Consider the following 12,188-nt stretch of genomic DNA (forward strand, 5'->3'; position numbering starts at 1 on the left):
TGGGTAGACCCCAAGCCTTAGTACTGCTCTCGGGCGCACTCCCCTCCTCGGGTGAGGAAAGGCGCTGGATGCCAGGCGGACACCCCTCCTCGGTCGCCAAATTTAAAGTCGATTTTTTAAATCAAGTTAGATGTTTGCAGCAGAAGGGCTTCCTGACGGCATTGGCGACACTCGTGCTGTATCTGAAGGGCCACATCACCCTGCTCTGCCTCCTACAAAACTCCTTGCTGCAGGGAGGGAAATTCTTCAACTGTACATGCACTTCATGGGCTTGAAGCAGCCATACACTCTTACCTGGGGTGCATCTCTCGTTCATTTACTCTAAGCACAGTCGTTATAGCCAGACTCTGAGAAGGAAGGAGTTGACTGGCTCTCACTTGGGTAGCAGTATTGAAGGCATAGTCTGTGTGTCTGTGTGTGTGTGTGTGTGTGTTTGACTTTATGTGTGTGTCTCTGTATGTATGCTGTGTGGCTGTGTGGCTGTCTGTGTGTGTATGTGTATGTGCCTTATATAAAAGCTAAGATCCACAAATGGGAGAATTTGCTGTTTGTTCTTCTGAGTACAGATCATCTCACAATCTCCAGTTATTCCAGTTTCCCCACAAGTACCATAATTTCATCTCCAGACAATATTTATTTTTTTTAAAAAAATGTTTTACAAGATTCATTTCACTTAAAATACTGAACCATCTATAGTATAGAGAAAATAAATTTTATCATCTGATATACAATCAGTATATAGATTGGATAATAACAAAACTGTCTATTAATGTATAAATTCTTAACAGTAACTCTGCTGTGAGCTGTGGGTTGGCTCTGTGAGGGAATGCTTACTGAACACTCATGGCCCTACATTCTACCCCAAACACAACCATGACTCACTGGTTATCAATAACTTGCCTCTGTTTGAATTCTAACATTCAAAGCCCGTAAGTCAACACTTATTCTCCACAGTGGAGGAAACATTCTGCCCACATTTCTCCCTCATGGCTCAGTCCCCCTCCCCCACAGCCCTGCCCCCCATCCCTCACATCCATCTTCAGTTAGGAAAACTTGTTCTTTATCTTTACTTTTCATCTTGGGATGAAAGTTTTTTTAGGTCCTAATTTAATTACTGTAGGCAAATACTGTACAACCATGTCATGACACAGTTTTTCGTGTCAGCTGTGGTGACAATGGCTTCCAGCTCATTCCCGATAAATGACTGCTCTGCTATATAAAGTCCCTCCGGTTCCTAGGTTCCTAATGCCACAGAGGAACTTGTCATCCCTGCTCAATCACCTTTGAAATTACAATCTCAAAAACTGGTGTGCGTTCATGCAGCTATAATCCCAGTACTCGGGAGGCTAAGGTATAAGGATGGATTGAAGCCAGCCTGGGCTCTATAGCCAGTACCAGGCCAGCCAGGGCCACAAATAAGATACTTTACACAAGCCCCCAATTACAGTCTGAAGACTCTACCTCTGATGCCCACGTTCAGCCGTCTTCACCCTCTTTGAGATGTCAAATGCACACACTCTCATTTCTTCCTCCATCCTGTCCCTCACTTAACTCTCTGGGCCCTCTCTAGTGAGACTATCAATCCAAATACTCTCTGCAGACAAGGCAGACACAGCCAAGCACGGTTCCACCCCTCACTGAAGACCTCTGCCATGTTTGAGTAGAAAGATCTACTCGCCCTGGGAATTCGAGAAGAGGCTCTAGTGTATGTGTTTAATTTTATGCTTGCTTTGTCTTCCCAATGCCCGTTACATCACAGACACAGACGATGAAGAAGGGAAACCCTGTGAGAATACAGTAGGTCTACATACGAAGCATAGTAGGTCTACATACAAAGCACTGTGGGTTGTTTATGCTCATGATTCAAATGGAATTATGATGATTTCAGCTCCTTTCGAAAAGGATAAAGAGGAAGTCAGTCACATAAGGTCAACTGATGCAGCCAGCACAGGACTCACCCCACAGAGACCAGAAAACAAAATGGCACATCCTGGCAGTAGCAGAGCAAAGAGAGTTCTCAGTACCTCTACTACATCTGTAAATCTCTGACACAATGGCTGAAAGGGAGTGGGGTGGGGACTGCTGGAGAGATGGCTCAGCGGCTAAGAGCACTGACTGTTCTTTCAGAGGTCCCGAGTTCAATTCCCAGCAACCACATGGTGGCTTACAACCATCTGTAATGGGATCTGATGCCCTCTTCTAGTGTGAGTCTGAAGACAGCTACAGTGCTCATATACATAGAATAAATAAATCTTTTAAAAATATATTTTTTTAAAAAAAAAAGTAAAATTCAATAGCCAGTGGCTGAGCCAAAGCTCAGTGAGGCTAACCTACAGAGGAATGCCAAGCTCTGCCCTGCACTAGCTATGACTCACTCTCCTTTGTGTAGCTCTTAGACCAGCTCTTATCCCTGGAGAGTCCATGAGACTAGAGGGCATACGGAACTGGAGATGTAGCCCTTCGGTGGGAGGGAAAGAGTAGATCTTGCGGTGTAATGAATGTCACTTCCGTGTGAAGGATCTGGAGACTTGGACAAGCTGAATCATTTAGCCAAGATTAGGATAATGGTAGCCGGGCATGGTGGCGTATGCCTGTAATCCCAGCACTTGCAAGCATGGTTGGTTATACTTGTACAATCTCAGCATCTGGGGGGTGGAGGCAGGAGCACAAGAAGTTCAGAGCCAGCCAGGTCTACACAGTGAGATTGGAGTCAGCATGGACTAGATAAGAGCTTGACTGGGAGAAAAGAGTGGAAGGCAGCGGCGGCTGCGGCAATGGCCACAGAGGCAACCATCTAGCTACTTAGTAAACCACAGGAAACAGTCTGGCCTCCAGCCACACTCGTCCTCTGGCCCACTGTCTGCCCTCACTCGGTTTCCCACTGTGAAGGCATCATCGCAAATCTGCCATTCCCCCAACAGTCATCAAGCTAAGAGAAACTTCTGGGAAGTAAATTAGCCCACAAATATCATCAGGACCACTACAGGGAGATCAGCACTTTGCACATCTAATGCATGTGTTTATGTAAATGGCGGTAAACAAGGCTGATTTACATCGGTGTCAGCGTGAGTTTTTGCTTGACTTTGCATAATGAATCTTAACCTTCAACTCTGGGTAGGTGAAATTTAGATGCAAAAGTCAAAGTGATGGAGGAACGCTCGCCTGAAGAAAGGAAGCGAGCAGCTCTGAGAACCAAGAAGAAAGTGGAGCAGAGGATCTTAGGATCCCAGGGAGCTGAAGATGAGAAGACAGGTGCAGGTGGCTGCCCCCTGAAGCAGCTGATGTCTGAGTTCAGTCATTTCCAAAGTTTCTTCTCAACCCTACAGCCTACTCTATCAGAGGAGGCCATGGTGGCTGAGCAGGGGACCCCTGAAGTGAAACTTCAATGAGCCCCTGAATCTCTCATCTACATCCTGGGTTCAAAGAGCCAAGCCCGGAGGCCCAGCATCCCTCCCTCACTCAGAATACAAGCAGCAAACTGGAACCCAGTGCCTGCTCCAAGTGGTTTGAGAAAAGTGCAAATCAGATACCCATTCTTTTCCAAATGACAGAAGGTATCAGCCCAGCTCGGTTCAGATTTCGTCCCGTGTGCTAAGCACCTCTAAAGGCCAAGGCTCTAAGAGTTGTTCTCAGAATAACTCGGCAGGACCGCATGCACATGTTCACAGGCATACAGCTATGTGTAGAAACCAGAAGCTGACACCGGCCTCTTCCTCAGTCACGCTCCACCTTACAAACTGAGGCAGACTCTCTCACTAGAACCCACAGTTGGACAGTTTTGCTAGCCTAGCTAGCCAGCTTGCCCTGGGGATCCCTGTGTCCCTCTCCCAAGGGCTGGGATTTCAGGTGGGTCGTGCGCACGCGCTGCCACGCCCACCCACCATTTTTTTTTGTGGTACCCGGGGTGTGAACTCAGGGCATCTTGGTTTACGCAGCCAGCACTTTAAACACTAGGCCATCCCCCTGCCCCCCCCCCCGAGCAAATAACAAGACTTTTTGAGTATGACAGCTAGGTACACACTGTGAACCAAGAGCTAGATCTCTTCAGAAGGCATGGTGACTTCTGGGGGCCTCTGTCAGTAACGTCTAATGATCACTGAGCCAGTAGCACTGCTTGGTTGTAGACCATATGCTCAAAACTATGCCGAGTCCTGTAGCGCATTTCCTCCAGAGAAAGACACTATCCTTCCCTCACAGGTAGGAACACTAAACGCTAGAGATTAAGCACCATGAAAATTGATCTCGGTCTTACATTGAAGCTGGTAAATTTAGCCACCACACCGTCTGCTGTCATCATAAGAGTAAACTTGTAACAAGTGCTCTCTCTGCTTAAGATGATTTTAAATATCATTAACAATAAACTGTAACACTGCACGAGGAAAAGAAATTCCTCTGATCTAAAACACACTTGCCACCTATAAGCAATTCTTGAAAGAGACCGTTAAAGCCTCATTAGAGAAAGATTTATTTAATATATTACTTTGGTACATTAAAAGGGAAGAATAAAAGCAAAGGGGTTTTAAGCCTTCTTTGGATGTATTTTTCTTTTCTCAGAGATATTAATGGTAATATATTCTTTTCCACCTAACTGTCATCTGCCTTGTTTAAAGAGCTGGGGAGACAGCCTTTCCTAAAAGAATTCATGATCCAATTAAAAGCTATTGTTCTGGGCATGTAAATCCTGTCCTGTAGTTAGGAAAGGCTCATCTGCTTCTGATCCCGCCTCTGAATATTAGTGAGTACATCTTGGCTTTTGTTTATTTCTTGTTTCTTTGTTTGCTTGCTTGCTTGCTTTCACCCTCCTCATAAAACTCAAGAGGCTAGACCTGGATCTTTATTCCAGGGAATGGTACCATGGCTCTTGTCTGTTAGGAAAGCAGCCGCCATAAGGCTGCTACCTGCCCGGTGGCGGTAATAAGACAGCGCCCGTTCACAATTAAATGGGTGCTTACAGAACTTGTGAAAGTATATGCATGAGCTTCCACAAAACCCAGAACTCAAAGCAAAGCTGTGGGGAATCGGAATGACCAAAATAAAGTCGAGGCATGAGAGCAAATAGGCTGAGGCAAGTATCCCGAGGTTTCCTAGCTCTGGGGTAGCATCCACGCTGCCTTTCTAAAATGCTGCATGGAAAGAGTATGTCAAAGTACTATCGTTCGGACCGTCTGCATTTTCTAACTTCGTGATTCGGTGTTTTCTTGCCCCGCTCAGGCTCACTTAATGCCTGGTCCAGTTTGTGTTCTTACACCTCTATGCCACAGTTCTGTGTCACAGGCACCTGCAGACACTGGCTGCAGCAAGGCTTCCCCTTGCACTCCCGTGCGGTTGGCACTTGGCTTTGGCTTTGCCATTTCCAAAGCATAGCAGCTCCACCTAGTGGCCCATTCCAGAACTGCCAATTCGTCCTGGTCTCCGTGAGGGGTCTGGCCACGCATACATCTTATAATTAGATAACAGACCCTCCCTTATGTTGGATCTTCTGTGAAGAAGATAATAAATATATAGTTAAACCATAAATACATAATCACTAAATATATAGACAAAAATATATGCTCGAAACCGCAGATTTCTCATTAATAGTAGTTACATGTTTTGTACAATTTCACACGGACTTATCTAAACTTTTGCAATATCTGGGGGCCGATGCAAGACCAGACACGTTTTACCTAAAGACGATGTATTGCAGGGATAAATTAATTTTTTTGAAATTATACCGGAGGATGTGCATACTGATCTATGCCCTAATTGAATTATTTTACAAATTAATAGGAAATAGTTCGTGGATTTACTGCTCCTCTATTACTTGTCTATTAATGAATTTTTTAAAAAAATTTTTAACTGGATCGGCTTTACGAAGAAAACGTTTTTCCATTAATCCTTTCTTGAGCTAGATGTTTCCTGGTATCCTATGAAGTTACAGGGATGGGATAATTTGTAAAACATGACAGACGTCGAGGGACTCTCTGTAAAGTTAATGCGCTTGTCACTGAGATTCTTTTTACTTAAGTCTTCAGCCTCCTGATTCTTTTAAACTATAAATTACATCTTTAAGTTATTTCCCTGTCTCGTTTCTACAGCGGACACGAGTGGTGGTGCTAACAGTCTCATTTAAATTCTGCTTGCTCAGAGTCTCCCCTCTTATTATTACCCCGTTTCTAGACTGTCAGGGGAGCTTGTAGGCATACTTGTCTTGTGCCAGCACAAGACTCTAATCACTTCTGTGTGTTCCCAACAGCGTGGTGGTCTGAAAGTCACCAGGCTGGGTGATCAATATTGAGAACATGTACTCAAGGACTGGGGACGTAGCTGTTAGTATCTGGGTTTGCTTAGCATGAATGAAGACCCCGGTAATATCCCAAGCACCTCATAAAACAGGCATTATGATGCATACCTGTAATCTCAGCCTTCAGGAGGTGGAGGATCGGGAGTTCAAAGCCATCTTTAGTTATATAAGGGCAGCCTGGGCTACCTGAAACTTGGTCTCAAAAAACAGGGGGATGGTCTTCAAAATCCAGACACTAGGCAAAATGTTGAGTGTCCTAACCTTTTCCTTCCTTATCAGAAGCAGTAAGGGCCCATGGAGTGATTTTAAATGTCTGCTCTTGAGTAACAATTGCAGATTTGTAAAGGTGCATGTTAATATATAGATTTTCCAACAGCAAGGAAACTGTATGAGGAAAAGATGACCACCCAAATGTTAGTGGCTGTGCTGTACATAAACCTGTTTAGTGTCGAAGTCAGCAATCTTATCTAACATGTTTATCCTGAGCTGTCCAACCCTGCAGGTTCTGGGATGGACTTGGAAGAGGACTTAATGTTTTGTAGATCCCCTTATTAATTAGCAAGCTCAATAATCTCTAAAACATACTGGTATTTATGTTTACATGATCTTGCCTTTTGAGAACTTAGTCTCAGCAGTTCGTGCTAATTGCGCTTAGCTTCAGTCCTTAATCCTGGCCTGAACGTGGAGTGGGTTTGAATGTATATGTCCCTCACAGGCTCCTGTATTTTAGCACTGGGTTCTGCAGTCGGTGGCACTATTTAGGAGGTAAAGCAAGCTTCAGGAGATGAATTCTCACGGGAAGAAGTAGGACGGGGCAGGCCCTGGAGTTTTATAATCCCGCCCCACTTCTTTTCACTCTCCCTTTCCTGTATAGATATAATGGGACCAGCTGGCCTTCTGCCCCTGTGTTTCCTGTATGGATACAATGTAACCAACTGGCCTCCTGCCCCTGTGTTTCTTGTATGGATACAATGTAACCAACTGGCCTCCTGCTCCTGCCTCCGTTTCAGCCTCATTATTCTTCCCAGTGGTTATAGACTATGTCCCCTTAGAACTGTAAGCCAGAATATGCTTTCCTCCCCCAGATAACTTCCTCTCAGGTACTTGGTCACAGCAACAAGAGAAGGACATAAAACACACAGTACAAGACTATCTGTAGGGTCTGAGCAGATGCTTCGGAGTGAAAGGCATAGCTTACTGAAGAGTTTTCTATCCATTAGCCACTGTGTTCATATCCCTGTATTAGTTTCTTACTGGAATTGTATATATCAAGCAGCCACCAGTTTAATGGCCACTTCAGAGAACAGAAATCCACCATGAATTTTTCTGAGCCCAGATTCAGGGGTTCTGAGAACCAAGTTCCTACTGAAAGCTCCAGAGCAGAGCCTGTCTCTGACATCTCCCAACATCCGCAGTTCTTGACTTGTGGGCCTGTGCATTTACCTTCTGCTTCCACGGCCACATCCTCTTCTTCATTCAAGGCCTAGAGACCACCCTGAGCCCAGTGAGCCAGTAAATTTATCCGTCTCAAGGTCACACCTGAAACTACGCCTTCAGAGTCCAGTCAGCCATGAAGGTGACTTGTTAGCATCCTCCTTGAGTCATCTAAGGCATCTGTAAGGACACTGTTCTTTGACCTGCCAACGTCCTTATCCTAACACACCAAAAAAAAAAAAAAAAAAGCACTTGAGAATAAAATAATGAGATGCTTTTGTGTCATAGGCTGTGGCTTTTAAGCATTCCAAATCTACTTAGCTCTCTATGTAGTGGACAATTTAACCACTTATATTTAGTGGGAAACCTCTTGTGGTCCTTTACATATGTTCTTTCATTTCATGAGACTTGGTATTATGCACTTATGTGGGCAGAGGTCTGGGCCCAGCCCTGACTGTAGCTTTCGGTCTTAGTAAGTTATCTGACCTGTCTGACTCCTGACCTGTTTTACCAACAATGTGGTCAGTGAAAATCATGCCTCAGTGATGGTTTGCTGACGGGTTAAATATGAATATTGTTGACCACAGACCCTGGCATACAATGTACACGTTCACTCCTATGGCTGCAATCTGTTGTGACTGCCCATTCAATGTACCACCACCGTCTCAGGCTCGAATGCCCATAACTGGAGTACCTGATAACACAGGACGGCTTGTCCAAGCTTCCACAGTGAAGCAGGTGTCAGCATTCTTGAAATGAACTTGCTAAAACTCAAGTCACACCACTTCCCTTTTCTGTGCCCGGCAGTGACTCTCTGTTCCACTCAAAAGTTCTCCTTGCTGTCTTCTCTGAAGAGGGGGTTTGTCCCTGTTAGCCACGTGGCTGGGTTAGCCTGGTCTCACCCTGCTGTTCTCACACTGCTCCTAAGTCCAACCTTCCTGTCCTTCCATCAAATAACTTTCTTCATCTCCTTTGTGCAAACATTACCTTTCAAGTGAGGCCTATGTTTATTGCTCTATTTCAATTGCAGACCCCTCCCCCCCACTTCTGCCACAACCATCCCCTCACCCCCTCCTCTGCTTAAATATTTTATGTAGGAGTTGTCTTTAAATTGCATATTATATTCCATTTACCTTTTTCCAATTGTTAAATATCTCTTGGCTAAGATATAACTTTCATAAACATAAAGATTAACATAGCCAGCCCAGCCTAGTGGCACACAATACCAGTTATTTGCAATCCTAGGTAATTTATTTGAGAACTTATCTTAGATTTTCAAAAAAAGGAAGAGAGACATGGCTGAACAGTTAAGATCACTTCCTCTTCCCACACAGGAGCAGGTTCTAGTCCCAGCACCCAGAGAACAGCTGGGAAAGTTCCAGGGCATCCAATGTCACTCTCTACCTCCATAAGCACCCGCATACACACACTGCACTTAAACCCATAAAGCTGTCCATACATACACATAAATACAAGTAAATTTAAAATTTTAAAAAGAGGCTGAATATCTAACACAATGGGATAGTGCTTGTCTTAGTTAGGGTTTTACTGCTGTAAACAGACACCATGACCAAGGCAACTCTTATAAGGACAACATTTAATTGGGGCTGGCTTACAGGTTCAGAGGTTCAGTCCATTATCATCGAGGCAGGAGCATGGCAGCATCCAGGAAGGCATGGTGCAGGAGGAGCTGGGAGTTCTACATCTTCATCTGAAGGATGCTAAGAGAATACTGGCTTCCAGGCAGCTAGGACAAGGGTACTAAAGCCCACACCCACAGAGACACAGTTATTCCAATAAGACCACACCTACTTCAACAAGGCCACACCTCCTAATACTGCCACCCCTGGACCAAGCATATATGAACTTTCACAGTGCTGACCCTGGCATATATGAGGCCCTGAGTTCAATACCAATATGGGAAAATAATTTAATTAATGTATATTCACAGTAATCAGAAACTAACCAGTATATATTACGTACACCCAAAAAAAAAAAAAAAAAAAAAAGATATGTATTTCCAGAACAAATGATAGGGCAAATGAAAAATGATGGTGCCAGTCTTTATGGTTGGCATGTTTTTCTACTATATTATTTACTTTTCTGTTACTGTAATAAGATACCATGACCAGGGCAATTTATAAAAGAAAAAGTTTATTTGGAGATTATAGTTTGAAGGTGTGAGTGCATGACCATTATGACAGGGAGCATGGCCCTGGAAGAGTGACTGAGAGCTCAGATCTTGAGACACAACCACCATGAGGCAGCTTAATTGAGAATGGTCCCCATATGGGGGCATTCTTACTCAAATCACCATACTGACTTTACAGCCCCAGATGTTACTCGTAACTACTAGACACCCAGCAGGTAGTATAAAATGCAAAGTTTTTAGAAACACTTTGTCAGTGTTGTTACTGTCACACAAATGAAAGAATGCCCAGATCTGGTTTGTGGTTACTCTCATAACTACAATGTGAGGGGAGGAGTATAGGAAACTTTTGGGTTAGCATTTGAAATGTAAATAAAGAAAATAATAATAATAAAAAAATCTAAAAAAAAAAAAAAAGAAAAAAGAAAGAAAGAAAGAAGCAGATGTGGAGAGATGTGGAAAGACAAGCACTCACAAAGCTGCATGGAAGCAGAAACCAGTGTGGCCACTTCAGAAAATACAACAGTCTCTAAAAGAGTTAAACACGAAACTTTCTATCTGCCTGTCCATTCAACTCCAAAATGCCCACTCGGGGAAAGTGGAAGCATGAAAATAAGACTCCCATTATTCCTAAGACTGAAAAGTCTTGTCCCCAGATGGAGAGTGGATAGACAAGATGTATATTCACACAGTGGAATCCCGTTCAGTGATGAAGAAGAGTGAGCTGCTGGCACACAGAGACAGGACTTGACAAGGCGTGCTGGGATACCACCAGACATGGTAGAGTTAGGACATCTGAGTGTCTGCTCCCTGAAAAGCTGACTCAGCAGACAGAGAACAACGGTTATCAGAGAGGCTTCATCCATCAGCTGAAGGGATCAGATGCAGAGACCCAGAGCCGAACATGGGGCAGAGCTCGGCGAGTCTTGTGGAAGAGTCAAGGGAAGGACTGAGGGAGCCAGAGAGGTCAAGGACACCACAAGAAGACCTACAGAGCCCATAGACCTAACCTGGGCCCTTAGAGGTTCCCAGAGACTGAACCACCAACCAAAGACCTGCATAGTCTGTACCTAGGCCCGCTAACACATATGTAGCAGATGTACAGCTTGGTCTGCATGAGGGTCCCCCAACAACTGGAACAGAGGCTGTCTCTAACTCAAACTCTGTTGTCTGCCTTTGGACCTCCTTCCTCTACCAAGACTGTTCCGTCCGGCCTCAGTGGGAAAGGACACACCTAGTCCTGATGAGACTTAATGTGCCAGAGAGGATTGGTACCTGGGGAGTGGAGAGAGAGTGGGTGGGACTCCCTTTCTCTGAGGAAAAGGGAAGAGGGTAATGAGGGAAGAGGAGGGGGAGGAAGGGGGATTAGGAGAAGAGGGGGGCTACAGTCGGGATGTAAAGTGAATAAATAAATTAATGAAAAAGAAAAGGAAAAAAGAAAAATGGACACAGATACTATCCACTCTGGGGATGAGCCAGAGACCTGCAACACTCAAGATATATTTATTTATTCAAGGGAAAGCAGATCATTTCAGTTAGGGTTATGTCACAGTAAGTAAGTGGGCTTACTCCCAAGCCCCTCGCTCCAGCTGTGCAGTAACCATGAAAACCAATAGTCCCTTTCAAATAAAAAACAGCAGCATAGCAACCACTGGAGAGAAAGCGCAGGTTTGAAGCCTCCCCAATTCCCCATTCCCGGAAAACTGTGACCATTCAAGTCACACGGTGGGGCCCTGTGCATCTCCTCCCACATGGGTCTCTTCTTGCACGATCTTAATGGAGCCCTGGCTTGGTAAAATGGTCCTGCCCCAGGGCTTTTGGTTGAAGCTAATCAGACGCTTCTTAATATTCATATGCACATGGCAGTACTATCAAGAAATGGAACAGAGGACTGGGCAGAGTGGGCAAACACTTGTAATCCCAGCACTCAGGAAGCAGAGGCAGGTGGGTCTCTGAGTTTAAAGCCAGAAGGATCATCAGTGAGTTCCAGGACTGCCAGAGATACACAGTAAGGCCCTATCTCAAAAGGAGGGAGGGTGGGAGGGAGGGAGGGAGGGAAGATCTGAGCAAGCAGGAGGTAGGTAGACTTCAAGGCAAAATCTTAGCCAAGTGAATGGAGAGCGCAGGCTTCAGGATGCACAGAAAGTCCCTTGACAGAAACCGGGAGGTCAGCTCCAAGCAGTAGCAGGCAGTGACAAGAACAAAAACCAAGGGAAAAACTACTCAATACTCTATATAGATCCAGTTTAGAAAGTCACTAAACAAGTCCATAGCAACCACACACAGAGAAACGAGCTGGCTTTGATACCCGAGGCGACATTA

This window comes from Mus pahari, chromosome 19 (genome assembly GCF_900095145.1).
Source record: "Mus pahari chromosome 19, PAHARI_EIJ_v1.1, whole genome shotgun sequence".
Taxonomy (NCBI): domain Eukaryota; kingdom Metazoa; phylum Chordata; class Mammalia; order Rodentia; family Muridae; genus Mus; species Mus pahari.